Source organism: Schistocerca cancellata, chromosome 3, assembly GCF_023864275.1.
Source record: "Schistocerca cancellata isolate TAMUIC-IGC-003103 chromosome 3, iqSchCanc2.1, whole genome shotgun sequence".
Classification (NCBI taxonomy): Eukaryota; Metazoa; Arthropoda; class Insecta; order Orthoptera; family Acrididae; genus Schistocerca; species Schistocerca cancellata.
In genome coordinates this window covers 579,316,040-579,328,167 of record NC_064628.1, presented here as the reverse complement: position 1 = coordinate 579,328,167, position 12,128 = coordinate 579,316,040, and the positions used below count along the sequence as shown (strand labels likewise).

At 45.3% G+C, this 12,128-nt stretch overlaps 1 protein-coding gene across 3 annotated transcripts in view; it reads left to right on the top strand.

Annotated features, from left to right (window-relative positions):
* The window catches only part of LOC126175434 (transcription factor IIIA-like), a 101,841-nt gene that overhangs the window by 57,587 nt on the left and 32,126 nt on the right, over positions 1–12,128 (top strand). The window contains exon 8 of one of the 3 annotated variants that reach the window (XR_007535564.1): positions 11,728–11,817. The exons of 1 other annotated variant lie outside the window; for it this stretch is intronic. The gene's annotated coding sequence lies outside the window, so the exon portion shown is untranslated. Of the gene's footprint in view, positions 1–11,690; positions 11,818–12,128 lie in introns of all 3 variants that reach the window. One more of the 3 variants, XR_007535565.1, reaches the window with a different exon arrangement.

Below are 12,128 nucleotides of genomic sequence, written 5' to 3'. Positions count from 1 at the left end.
GTGAGCCGGCGCTTAAATTGGGTGCTGGAGTCTCGGGGCCTTCTGGCTCCGTCTCAGGGTGGGTTCCGTAAAGGCCGCTCCGCCACCGACAATCTGGTGAGCCTTGAGTCGGCCATCCGTACAGCCTTTGCCCGCCGTCAGCACCTGGTTGCTGTCTTTTTCGACATGCGGAAGGCGTACGATACGACATGGCGTCATCACATCCTTTCTACGCTTCATGGATGGGGTCTTCGGGGCCCTCTGCCGATCTTTATCAGAAATTTTCTGTCGTATCGTACCTTCCGCGTGCAAGTCGCGGCCTCGTATAGTTCCTCCCTCGTCCAGGAGAACGGGGTACCCCAGGGCTCTGTCCTCAGTGTCTGCCTGTTTTTAATTGCAATAAACGGTCTCGCTGCGGCAGTAGGAAATTCTGTCTCCGCTTCCCTGTATGCTGACGACTTCTGTCTTTACTATAGTTCTATTAGCATTGCAGCAGCTGAACGTCAGCTACAGGGCGCAATCCGCAAGGCGCAGTCTTGGGCTGTAGCGCGTGGTTTTCAGTTTTCGGCTGCCAAGACCCGCGTTAGGCATTTCTGCCGGTGCCGAACGGTCCATCCTGAGCCGCGGCTTTATCTTGCCGACGAACTTCTTGCTGTGGTGGAGACCCACAGGTTTTTGGGTGTCCTTTTTGATGCCCGGTTGACTTGGCTGCCTCATATCCGGCAGCTTAAACAAGCGTGTTGGCGGCATCTCAACGTCCTGCGTTGTTTGAGCCACACCCGCTGGGGCGCCGACCGATCTACCCTGTTGCGGCTCTACCAGGCGTTAATCCAGTCTCGCCTGGATTATGGGTGCCTAGCTTATGGCTTAGCGTCCCCATCTGCGTTGCGGGTGCTGGACCCAATTCTCCACAGCGGGATACGCCTTGCCACTGGTGCTTTCCGCACCAGCCCTGTGGACAGCGTCCTAGTGGAGGCAGGTGTACCTCCACTGCGGTTCCGACGCCAACGTTTGCTGGCCGCTTATGCTGCCCATGTTTTTAGCTTGCCCGGGCATCCAAATCATCGTGTCCTGTTCCCGCAGTCAGTCGTCCATCTGCCAGACCGTCGGCCCCGGTCGGGTTGTCCGATCGCCGTACGCATCAAGGAGCTTCTCTGCGGGCTTGGGTTTTTCCCAGTTCCACCTCCTTTCCGGGCGCCTCTGCGTACACCCCCGTGGTGTGTTCCTCGCCCTTGCCTTCGGCTCGACTTGGCACAGGGCTCGAAGGACTCGGTCCCTCCAGAGGCCTTCCGCCGCCGCTTTTATTCCATCCTGGCCACGTATCAGGGCTCTGGAATTGTTTACACCGACGGTTCGATGGTTGCTGGTCGTGTCGGGTATGCACTAACTCTAGGGGACCATTCCGAACAATGGTCCTTGGCGGCTGGCTGCAGCGTTTACACTGCTGAGCTAGTCGCCATCTTTCGTGCCCTAGAGTATATCCGCTCCTGCTCAGGTGAGTCCTTCGTTATCTGTAGCGATTCCCTGAGCGGTTTACGAGCTCTCGACCAGTGTTTTCCTCGTTCTCGTCTGGTGATGGCTATCCATGAGTCCCTGCATACTCTTGCGCGTTGCGGCCGCTCTGTGGTCTTTGTGTGGACCCCCGGTCATGTCGGTATCCCGGGCAATGAACATGTTGACCGCCTGGCGAAAGAGGCCACGAGTAAACGGTCTCTGGACGTTGGCCTCCCAGAGACTGATTTGCGGGCAGTCCTCCGCCGAAAAGTTTTTGCGCTTTGGGACGCTGAATGGCGCAATCGGATCATGCCCAATAAACTCCGTGCCATTAAGGAGACGACGACTGTGTGGCGGTCATCCCTGCGAGCCAACCGCAGGGACTCTGTCGTCCTTTGTCGGCTCCGCATTGGCCACTCCCACCTGACACACAGTTATTTACTGCGCCGGGAGGACCCTCCTGTATGTCGCTGCGGGGCGGCTTTGACAGTGGCCCACATTTTGTTGGCCTGCCCCCTTTTAGCTGTGGTCAGGCAGACATTTGCGCTGCCTGATACGCTCCCTGCCCTCTTATGTGATGACCCTGGTATGGCTGACTTAGTTTTCCGTTTTATTCGGGCAGGGGGTTTTTATTATTTACTCTGAGTGTTTGTTCTGTTCTTTTGTGTTGATTCTGGCCATTGGCCTACGATTTTACGCTGAGTTTTTAATGTGTTCTCGGTGGTTGGCTTTTCCTTTTTATCTCTATGGTCGGCCAACCACTGTCACACTCTGTGTGATTTTAATTTGTTTCGTCTGATCTCTGTAGGAGTATTTCTTGTCCTGTGTCGTCTGACGTCTTTCCTGTTGTTCGTTTTTTATTCTCTTTGGGTGGTTTTACTTTTTTTTTGGAAAAAGGGACCGATGACCGTCGCAGTCTGGTCCCTTTAATCCCCCCCAAACCAAACCAAACCAAACCACTTATCCCAGTCCAGGGTGGTACTGAGTCACAAGGAGAATGCTCCTCTGTGGCCAGACAGTGGTTCTTTGGGAGTTGTTGGGAGACTGGAAAGATAAGGCATTGGAAATGTTTTTGTACAAGGTTGGGAGGGTAATCACGATCTGTAAAGGCCTCATGAGACCCTTGATATATTTCGAGAGAGATCGCTTGTCACTAGAGATGTGATGGCCACAGGTGGCTCGGCTGTATGGAAGGGACTTTCTGGTGTGGAATGGGTGGCACCTGTCAAAGTGAAGTTATTGCAGGTGGTTGGTAGGTTTGACATGGACAGAATACTGATACAACCATCTTCGTGGTGGAAGTCAACATCGAGGAAGGTGACTTGGTTGGGTTGAGTAGGACCAAATGGGGGAAAAGGTGTCAAGATTCTGGAGGAATGTGGATAGGATGCCCTCGCTCTTGATCCATATCATGAAGATGTCGTCATTGAATCTTAACCAGATGAGGCATTTGGGATTCTGGGTGTTTAGGAAGAATTCCTCTAGATGGCCCATGAATAAGTTTGCATAGCACGGTGCCTTCTGGGTGCCCATAGCTGTACCCCAGATTTGTTTTTAGGTAATGCCTCCAAAGGAAAAGTAATTGTGGATGAAGATATAGTTGATCATGGCCCATCCAGAACCTCTCCCACGAGTCCATCTCTCTCCTCACCTCCCTGCACTCCTACCTTCTACATGCTTCCTAAAGTCCATAAACCCAAACATCCATATGCCCCATTTTGGCCAGTTACTGTGCCCACACTAAGAGAATCTCTGCTTTTGTATCCCAAAACCTTCAACCTTTTACCCATAACCTGCCTCCTACTTAAATGATACCAACCATTTCCTCCACAGTCTCTCTACAGTTCCTGTCCCTTTACCACACGGTGCCCTGCTCTTCACTGTTGATGCCACTTCCCTTTACACTAACATCCCCAATACCCATGGCCTTACTGCTATTGAACACTACCTTTCCCAATGCGTGACGGATTCCAAACCAACCACCTCCTTCCTAGTCACCATGACCAACTATATCCTCGCTCACAATTACTTTTCCTTTGAAGGCATTACCTGCAAACAGATCTGGGGTACGGCAATGGGCACCTGCATGGCACCATCAGATACCAACCTGTTCATGGGCCATCAATAGGAGTCCTTCCTAAACACGCAGAATCCCAAACTCCTCACCTGGTTTAGATTAATTGATGACATCTTCATCATCTAGGTCAAGGGTGAGGACAACCTGTCTACATTCCTCCAGAACGTCGATATGTTCTCCCCCATTCACTTCACCAGGTCTACTCAACACATCAAACCACCTTCCTCATTGTTGACCTCCACTGCAGAGATGGCTATATCAGCACCTCTGTCCATATCAAACCTACCAACCACCGGCAATACCTCCACTTAAATAGCTGCTACCCATACCATACCAAGAACTCTCTTCCATACAGCAGAGCCACCTATGACCAACGCATCTGTAGTGATGAGCAGTCCCTCTCAAAAAATACCAAGGGTCTCACTTATTCCTTTACAGCTCGTAATTACTCTGGTATTCCAACGCCCACCAAACCTACACAATATTCTCATCCATCCCTACACCACCCCTGCTCCCAACCCTGTACCCCATGGCTCATATCACTCTAATAGGCCTAGATGCAAAACCTGTCCCATACATCCTACCATCACCAGCTACACCGGTTCTGTTACAAACCTCATCTATCCCATCAAAGGCAGGACTACCTGTGAAACCAGTCAGTGATGTACAAGCTAAGCTGCAACCATGGTGCTGCATTCTTATGTGGGCATGGCAACCAATAAGCTGTCTGTCCTCATGAATGACCACCCTGCTGCTGAGCATGCTGCCCAAGATGATGTTCTTCATTTCAGTGACTGCTTTACAGCCTGTGCCAACTGGATCCTTCCCCCCAACACCAGCTTTTCTGAATTGCACATATGTGAACTCTCTCTGCAATATATTCAACATTCCCATAACTGTTCTGGTCTCAACCTTTGTTAGTCACTGTCCTTACCCACTAGCACCTTCCCTGTTCCCATTCCAGCACTACACAGCCCTCTTTTCCACCAATGCACCCAGTCATTTTACATCTCTCATTTGCTGCAAAACCCCGCCCCTCTCCCCCACCCTCCGTCTAACCTCCCGACTGCTCCTAGCTGCCTCACTCTCCATTTCATCCGTGCCCACTCCCTGGCAGCACTTTACTGTCCCCCATCCCTATCCTGCTATCCCTCCCCCTCCCCTCCCTGTCCCCGTCCCCATCCCAGCCTCCTCCTTACCACACCGGGTTGCCTCTCCTATGATGTCCTGTTGCTTGTAGTCTAGCTACAGCTTCCAGAGAATGTGGTCAAGCATGTGTGAGTTGCATTAGCATGAGTGTGTGCGTGTGTATGTGTATGTTGTCTAACTTTGACAAAGGCCTCGTTGGCCAAAAGCTAATTGTGTTGTAGTCTTTTTGTTGTGCCTTTCTGCAACTTGGCATCTCCTTTACAGGGGGTTCATTTACCCTCTGTCTAGAGTACCTCAGCTAATAGTCACCATACACTGTTTTATAGGCACCAGATGTGGGAAATAATTGATGACATTTCAAAAAGGGTTAAACATCTGTGATTTGGTCATTCTCTGCAATGTGAAACTTAATTGTATGTAAAACTCCAGGTAGAAATATAAAAAAATGTAGTAGAACACAGACTGCTACTTACCATAAAGAAGATACACTCCGTTGTGGACAGTCACAATTAAGACACTTACGTAAAGCCTTTGGCCGCAGCCTCCATCAGCAAAAGACAAATACACACAAGCAAGCACACCTCATACACACGACTGCCAACTCCAGTATCTTGGGACAGAATGCAACCATCACGTGGGAGGCAAGCAGCAATCTGGAAGGGACAGGGAATGGGAGGGATAATAGTGGACAGGTGGGCGGTGTGCAGCGATTAGTATGTCAATAAGTGCAGCATCAGGAGGTTGTGGGGCAGGGAGTTGGGGAAAAAAGAACCTAAAAGGAAGAGGAGCAGGGAAAGATGGTTGGGCACATTGGCAGAGGGCAGCAAATAAAAAGGTTGGGAGATGAGAATGGGGACCTGGTGATATTACAGAGGGTGTGGAGACTGTTGGGTGAAGGGTGTGGGGACAGTATGTTACCATAGGTTGAGGCTAGGATAATTACAGGAGTGGAGAATGTGTTGTAAGAATAACTCACATCTGCGCAGTTCAGAAAAGTTGGTGGTGGAATGAAGGATCCATATGGCTCGGGCAGCTAAGCAGCCATTGAAATCAAGTATGTTATGTTCAGGCGCATGTTGTGCTACAGGCAAAGTAGACTACTTTGCCCTACAGTAACATACTGTCCCCACACTATCCACCCAACAGTTTCCACCCCCTTTGTGCTATCATCTCCTCCTCATTCTCATTCCCAATTCTGTTTGTGTACTGCCATCTGCCAGCGCACCCACCCACCTTTCCCCACTCCTCTCATTTTTCGCCTCTCATTTTGCACTTCCATGCCTCACAACCCCCTGATGCTGCACTTGTTAGCGTCCTAGTCTATGGACACTCCACCAGACAGCATTCGTCACTCTCACCACCCATACACTACTACCCCACCCCTTCCACATTGCTGCTTGTTTGCCATATGGTAGTTGCATTCTGACCCAAAATGCTGGAGGCAGTCATGTGTGCATGAGGTGTGCTTGCTTGTGTGCATGAATGGTGTGTGTGTGTGTGTGTGTGTGTGTGTGTGTGTGTGTGTGTGTGTGTGTGTGTTTTTGCTGATGGATGCTGCGGCTGAGGGCTTTATATAAGTGTCGTTTAATTGTACCTGTCTGCAACTTAATGTGTCTTCTTTAGGACATGTAGGAATCTGTCTTTTCCTACATTGTTAATTGTACATTCCCCCCTTTTGCTTTGTATATTTCCAACCAATTTGTAGATATAATGGATTCATAACCATTACTCAGCAATTTTTCCGTTGACTGTTCTGACTTGGTGATTTTGATATCAAGTGTGTAGTTAGTTGTCGTATTAATACATAACCAAAAGTTACATTCCTTTTGGGCTTTGTCATTTCAGGAGGTACGATGCAGTTAAATTTCTTGGATTTATGAAGAATGTTAAAAGAATGTGCAAAATCTTCTTTCAAAATTATTAAACCCAAAAAAATTGTTTTCTTTGTGTGGATATATGTCACCCAGACACAAACTTAGGAACAAGATTTAGGGAACAAGTGAACACAATTGGTATAAACCTATGTTCGGTCATTGTCTCACCTGACAGTAACTCAATATATTTAAGTGAGAACACCCATGCTCACACAGATTCCTTTTTCTTTAATAAAAATTTAATTTGGTATTAACAAGTGGACACAGCTGATTGTAAGAGCAGTTTCGCCAGTCACTCAGTTTGGCCTGAAAATAAGACAAGTACACATATAACAAAATTGAAATAATTAAATCACTCAAAGCTGTGAATTAAACATGAAAACCATGGAATACTCCAGTCAACTGATATTGTGACTCAAAGTTTAAGCAAGCAGCTAAAAAAGGGTTAATGTTTTGAGAAATAATTGATTAATTTAAATACTGAAAATGATTGTTTTGTTGCCACATGTGTTCTTTGCATCCACATGATTTCATTTTTCAGGTCAGCTGTACTGTATTTATATGTTAAGTTACCTTCTTTTTATTATCTCTTAAAGTTTTTATGTGTAACATCTGTGTATCTGATTGTTAATTTTTATTTTTTTAGTTTCTCCAGTTACTTTCTAAAATAAATCATTAATGCAGTATTTCAGTCAGCTTGAACATTTGCTTGTGCTTATCGTTACGTACAGTGGCTACCCAGAACATTGAGAGTTCCTCTTATTTCAGAATGAATATTCTGAGGCCATGCAGTTTGAAATATGCAAAAACAGATATCAAAGCCATAGATAAATAGTTCTGTTATCTCACATGTCTGCAGAGTGTGCAGTGGGGTGTTTGGAAGGACAGTTGTGCTTAACAAAAGTTTTCCCATAGTGACAGTATTGGATGAAATATCTCAATTTCATGGGTATGGAATGGAAAGTTCTAGCAGAATGTAAATAATTAAGTGATAAAGATAACAACTTACCAAATAGCAGAGATATGGAGTGCCAACAAGTGCACAAAGAAGAATGAAAACATCGCTAGCATTTGGACCAATCCCCTTTCAAGCATGCGTGTGCACTTCCGCCCCACCCCACCCCACCCTTACACACACACACACACACACACACACACACACACACACACACACACACACACACACGAGATTAGGGTAAGGAGTTGTCAGGTGGTGGGGAAGGTGAAAAAGGAGGTGGAGAGTGGAAGGGAAGGTTGGGAATTTGTGTCTGATGGCCTGCAGTAAGGCAGCAGGTGCACAGTATAAAGGCTCCTTTGAAAAAAAATTTGTTTACTACTACTACTAGGCTAATTACTGTTTAGCTCTACAGGACCTTTATACTGAAATGTTTCCCACACCACCTTGTATTGTCTTTCTGTGTGTGTGAGTAGCTGTATGTTCACTGTTGTGGGTAAATACATACAGCGTACACAGGGCGATGTATGAAACTGATAGCGATTACACGCTTCCGCTGTTGTAGAAATCTGCTCCAGCTGCTGCAGATAGCATGTTGAGCTGAAAGTGGTAACCAAAGTACGGAGAAATATTCTTCAGGGCTCGTTTGCATAGCAATCAGATTGCTTTCAGTTTTGAGAAATGTCCAGGTATAATTGTGGATTTTAATGATCCATGAAGTGACTTCTTTTCCGAAGAAAGCATCGAACTATATCACTAGAACTGAACGCTCCCGTCAGAACTGTTCTCAAGCTGGTATTTATTATTAAATCACAATGGAAGTATATGCTGGTTGTAGAATAACATGCACCTTCTTGAAATGAACAATATTTTATTGTTCTATTAACTGATTTCCTTCCATATACACATATATTTTACAATGTGAATCAAATCTCGCAATGGCATCGATTTTTACATCACAAGAATGGCTCTCTTCTTGTAAAATTACTCTCAACAAGAACTAAAGCTCTATATCCTAAGAATAATTATGTGAGCGCTGACTGCCACAGAGTAATAAACAATATCTCTCTCTCTCTCTCTCTCTCTCTCTCTCTCTCTCTCTCTCTCGCACTGTCACAGCAAGATACGCTGCATGATACATCATAACAGGATAGGAATGTGATACACAGGTGCTGGAACTGGTGAGTTTATGCAGTGCAGGATGACAATGATGTGGGGGAGTGGGTTGGAAGCAGCTGTTAGAACAGAAAAGGTAGAAACTGTGATGAAGACGGTGTGGGTGCAACAGCCATTAAAACCAAGCATGTTGTGCCCACCAGCATGTTCTGCCACTGGATGGTCAACTATGTTTTTGGCTACAGTTTGGTGTGGCCATTCATTCTGGTGGAGAGTTGGTTAGTGGTCATGCCCATTTGAAATGCTATGCAGAAATTGCAGCAGAACTGTTACATGACGTGGCTGTTTTCACAGGTGGTCTTGTCTATGATGGGATAGGATAAGCCTGTGGTGACACAAGAGTACGTTGCACTAGAGTGATGATGGTACAGGTCTTGCACAAATCTCTTTGACAGGGGGTGGTAGTGGTTGTGGTATATGGATGGACCTGGATGTGGTGTGGGTTGCTGGGCAGTGTAATAAATGTGGTCTTAAATGGTTGCTTCAAAATGCGTTCCATCTGGATTCTTCACCTCAGCACCAGACTTCCTGAACTGTGTAGATGGGAGTTACCCTTGCAGCACATCCATCATTCCCATAGTCCTCCTGGCCTTAATTCCACTCACCCCCTACACCCACACCCTCTTCCCAACAGTCTTTGGTTACTCTGTTTTGTCATCTAGTCCTTACCCACTCCTCCATGTCATCATTATTATGTGCTATACAAACTCACCAGTTCTAGTGCCAAGACACCTCATTCTTACCTCACACACTTGCTGGTTCTTCCATACATCTGCTGCTTCTATCTACTGTATTCCATCTGCAGCTAGTGTTGCTGCCTCTGGATCACGGGGTCCAGGATTCGATTCCTGGCTGGATTGGGGATTTTCTCCGCCCGGGGACTGGGTGTCTGTGTTGTCCTCATCATCATACGGGAAGTGGAGATTGAAACTGGAAACATTGGGAACATGTCTGGGCACTGATGACCTTGATGTTGAGTGCCCCCACAAACCACCTCCTCCTCCTCCTCCTCCTGTATTCTTATCTCACACGTCTACTGCCTCTCTCCAAGGTTTTGCCTCCCTTCTTCAACTCCCCCTTCTGCTCCCCACTTCTCTTTTCTTCCCTTCCCACTCCATCTGACATGACCCTTCATCCCTGGCTATCATGGAACTGCAGTCTCAGCATTGTGCTTTCAGTCATCACAATGTTGCAAGTATCAGCATTTTGCATTCAGGCAGCACTGTGTGTGTGTGTGTGTGTGTGTGTGTGTGTGTGTGTGTAAGGATGTAGGAAAACATCATCTTTATCATCTTCTCAACAGTGGTAAAAAATTCTCACCCAGTTCACATTCTTTGGTCTTCTTTGGTACCACCCATTTTGCACACACTTCAGAGCTTTTCTGTAACATTTATGTAGAGTAGAAGTTGTTAAATGTAAAATCATGTAGCTGATGGAGTAGCCGGAACACCAGTAATTCATCAGTTTATAGTTTTAGGTCCATTTGTTTTACAGTTTCATCAGTCTGTATACTGGATCAAAGAGGTAGTCATTGTTTCAGTTATCACTTCAAAAAATAAAGTTACATAATTTTTTTTTTATGCTGGTACATGTCTGCAGTCCTGGTACCCACTGAAGTCTCTGAGCCATAGTACTGTAACATGCTACTAGATGAGCCAAAACAAAATAGCACCGGCCATTGATAAAATGGAGTACCCTGCAGGTATTCACAGCAGGCAAAATGTTGTATATGTGTCAGGGCAATCCAGGTGATGCCTGTAGCCATCTGTATTGGCCTGATACTTCTGCAATATTTCCACTGCTCTGACAATAAATCATCACAGTATGATCAACTTCATCAGTGGGCTGTTCTGTTTGTTTTCTCTCCTGTAATTGCGTGCTACAGTACTATGGCTCAGAGATTTTACTGTGTACCAGGACTGCAAGCATGTAACCGGCTGGAGTGGCCGTGCGGTTCTAGGCGCTGCAGTCTGGAACCGAGCGACCGCTACGGTCGCAGGTTTGAATCCTGCCTCGGGCATGGATGTGTGTGATGTCCTTAGGTTAGTTAGGTTTAAGTAGTTCTAAGTTCTAGGTGACTGATGACCTCAGAAGTTAAGTCGCATAGTGCTCAGAGCCATTTTTTGCAAACATGTACCAGCATAAACAAAAATATGTAACTTTATATTTTTAGGTGATAATTAAAATATTGAGTACCCTTTGTAGGCAAACTACTGACAAGATTAAGCAGCTCTAGATCATACCAGATGCAAAAAATTAAATTACAGCACAAACTTTAGAACTAGTGGGAGCAACAGTTTTCGAAGCTATTGGTGTTTGCTTTCACTCACAACCTTATAACTACCAAACAAAAACAGTGATTTCTATAGCTTTATAAACAATCCATAGATGGCGCTGTATTTGTGTGGCTTTGTTCTCAGGTGCCAACATTTAAATAAAGCCAAACACTCCCCTGCAATTCAAAAGTGGCTTATAGACACACAGAAATGGCAAGACTCTGGTAAGTGCCTGCTGGAATTGTTCTAACCACACAGAAACTGGTAGTAGATGTCAAGGATTTGGACATACATATTACATTCAATAGTGTAAAACATTCATCATGTGGACTGTATTAAAATACTGGGGAAGGCATAAGTATTTAGATGCATAGTAAGCAGCATATAGTATTCCCAACCTCTTCACACACCCTCTGAATGTTTGTGAATACAATAGTGAAGCCCATTGGTTAAAACTTACCAATACTCTTGTTACATGTTTTGACCTTTGTGTGAAGATTTAGCATTATGTTCTTTTAACCACATAGTAAAGCACTCTTAAAATCTGTGTCATAGCTAATTGCTCATAATGCCAAAGGAGTATCACCATGCTATTACACATATGTTTGATATTTTGGTTGATCAGTGTATGTCTGTATCTTTATTATTTATTGCTATTTTTATCTACAATTTTGTTTTTTATAGTACTAAATCACTTTTATGTTAACTAGATGGTGTGAAAAATGGTGATGGCCTACATTTTTACAGACAAGAATTTGACAGTTAAGATATTTGTGGCCACAATATAACCATGCGACACTGCCGGTTCCCGTGAGATCACCGAAGTCCAGATGCATGGTATGTGGTTAATAACAAATTCACTTTTCTGATAGGAAAGACCACATGTTGTTGGCATTATATATTGTTGCAGGGCATATTTAATATGCTGATATGAATAATTGATGGATTGTGTATTAGCACAAGGGTTAAGCGCTTATTTAATTAATTTTTAAGGAGTACCGGTACTGTAATTGTTAAGTATTGTTAGTTGTGTTTGACTGATGAGAAATGGTCTATATCAAGACAAACATTAAAAGGATTGGACATCCGCTTACTGAGCATAGTTTGCGTGTATGTTTTCAGAAGCCAGTTTGTTGTCTAATATCACT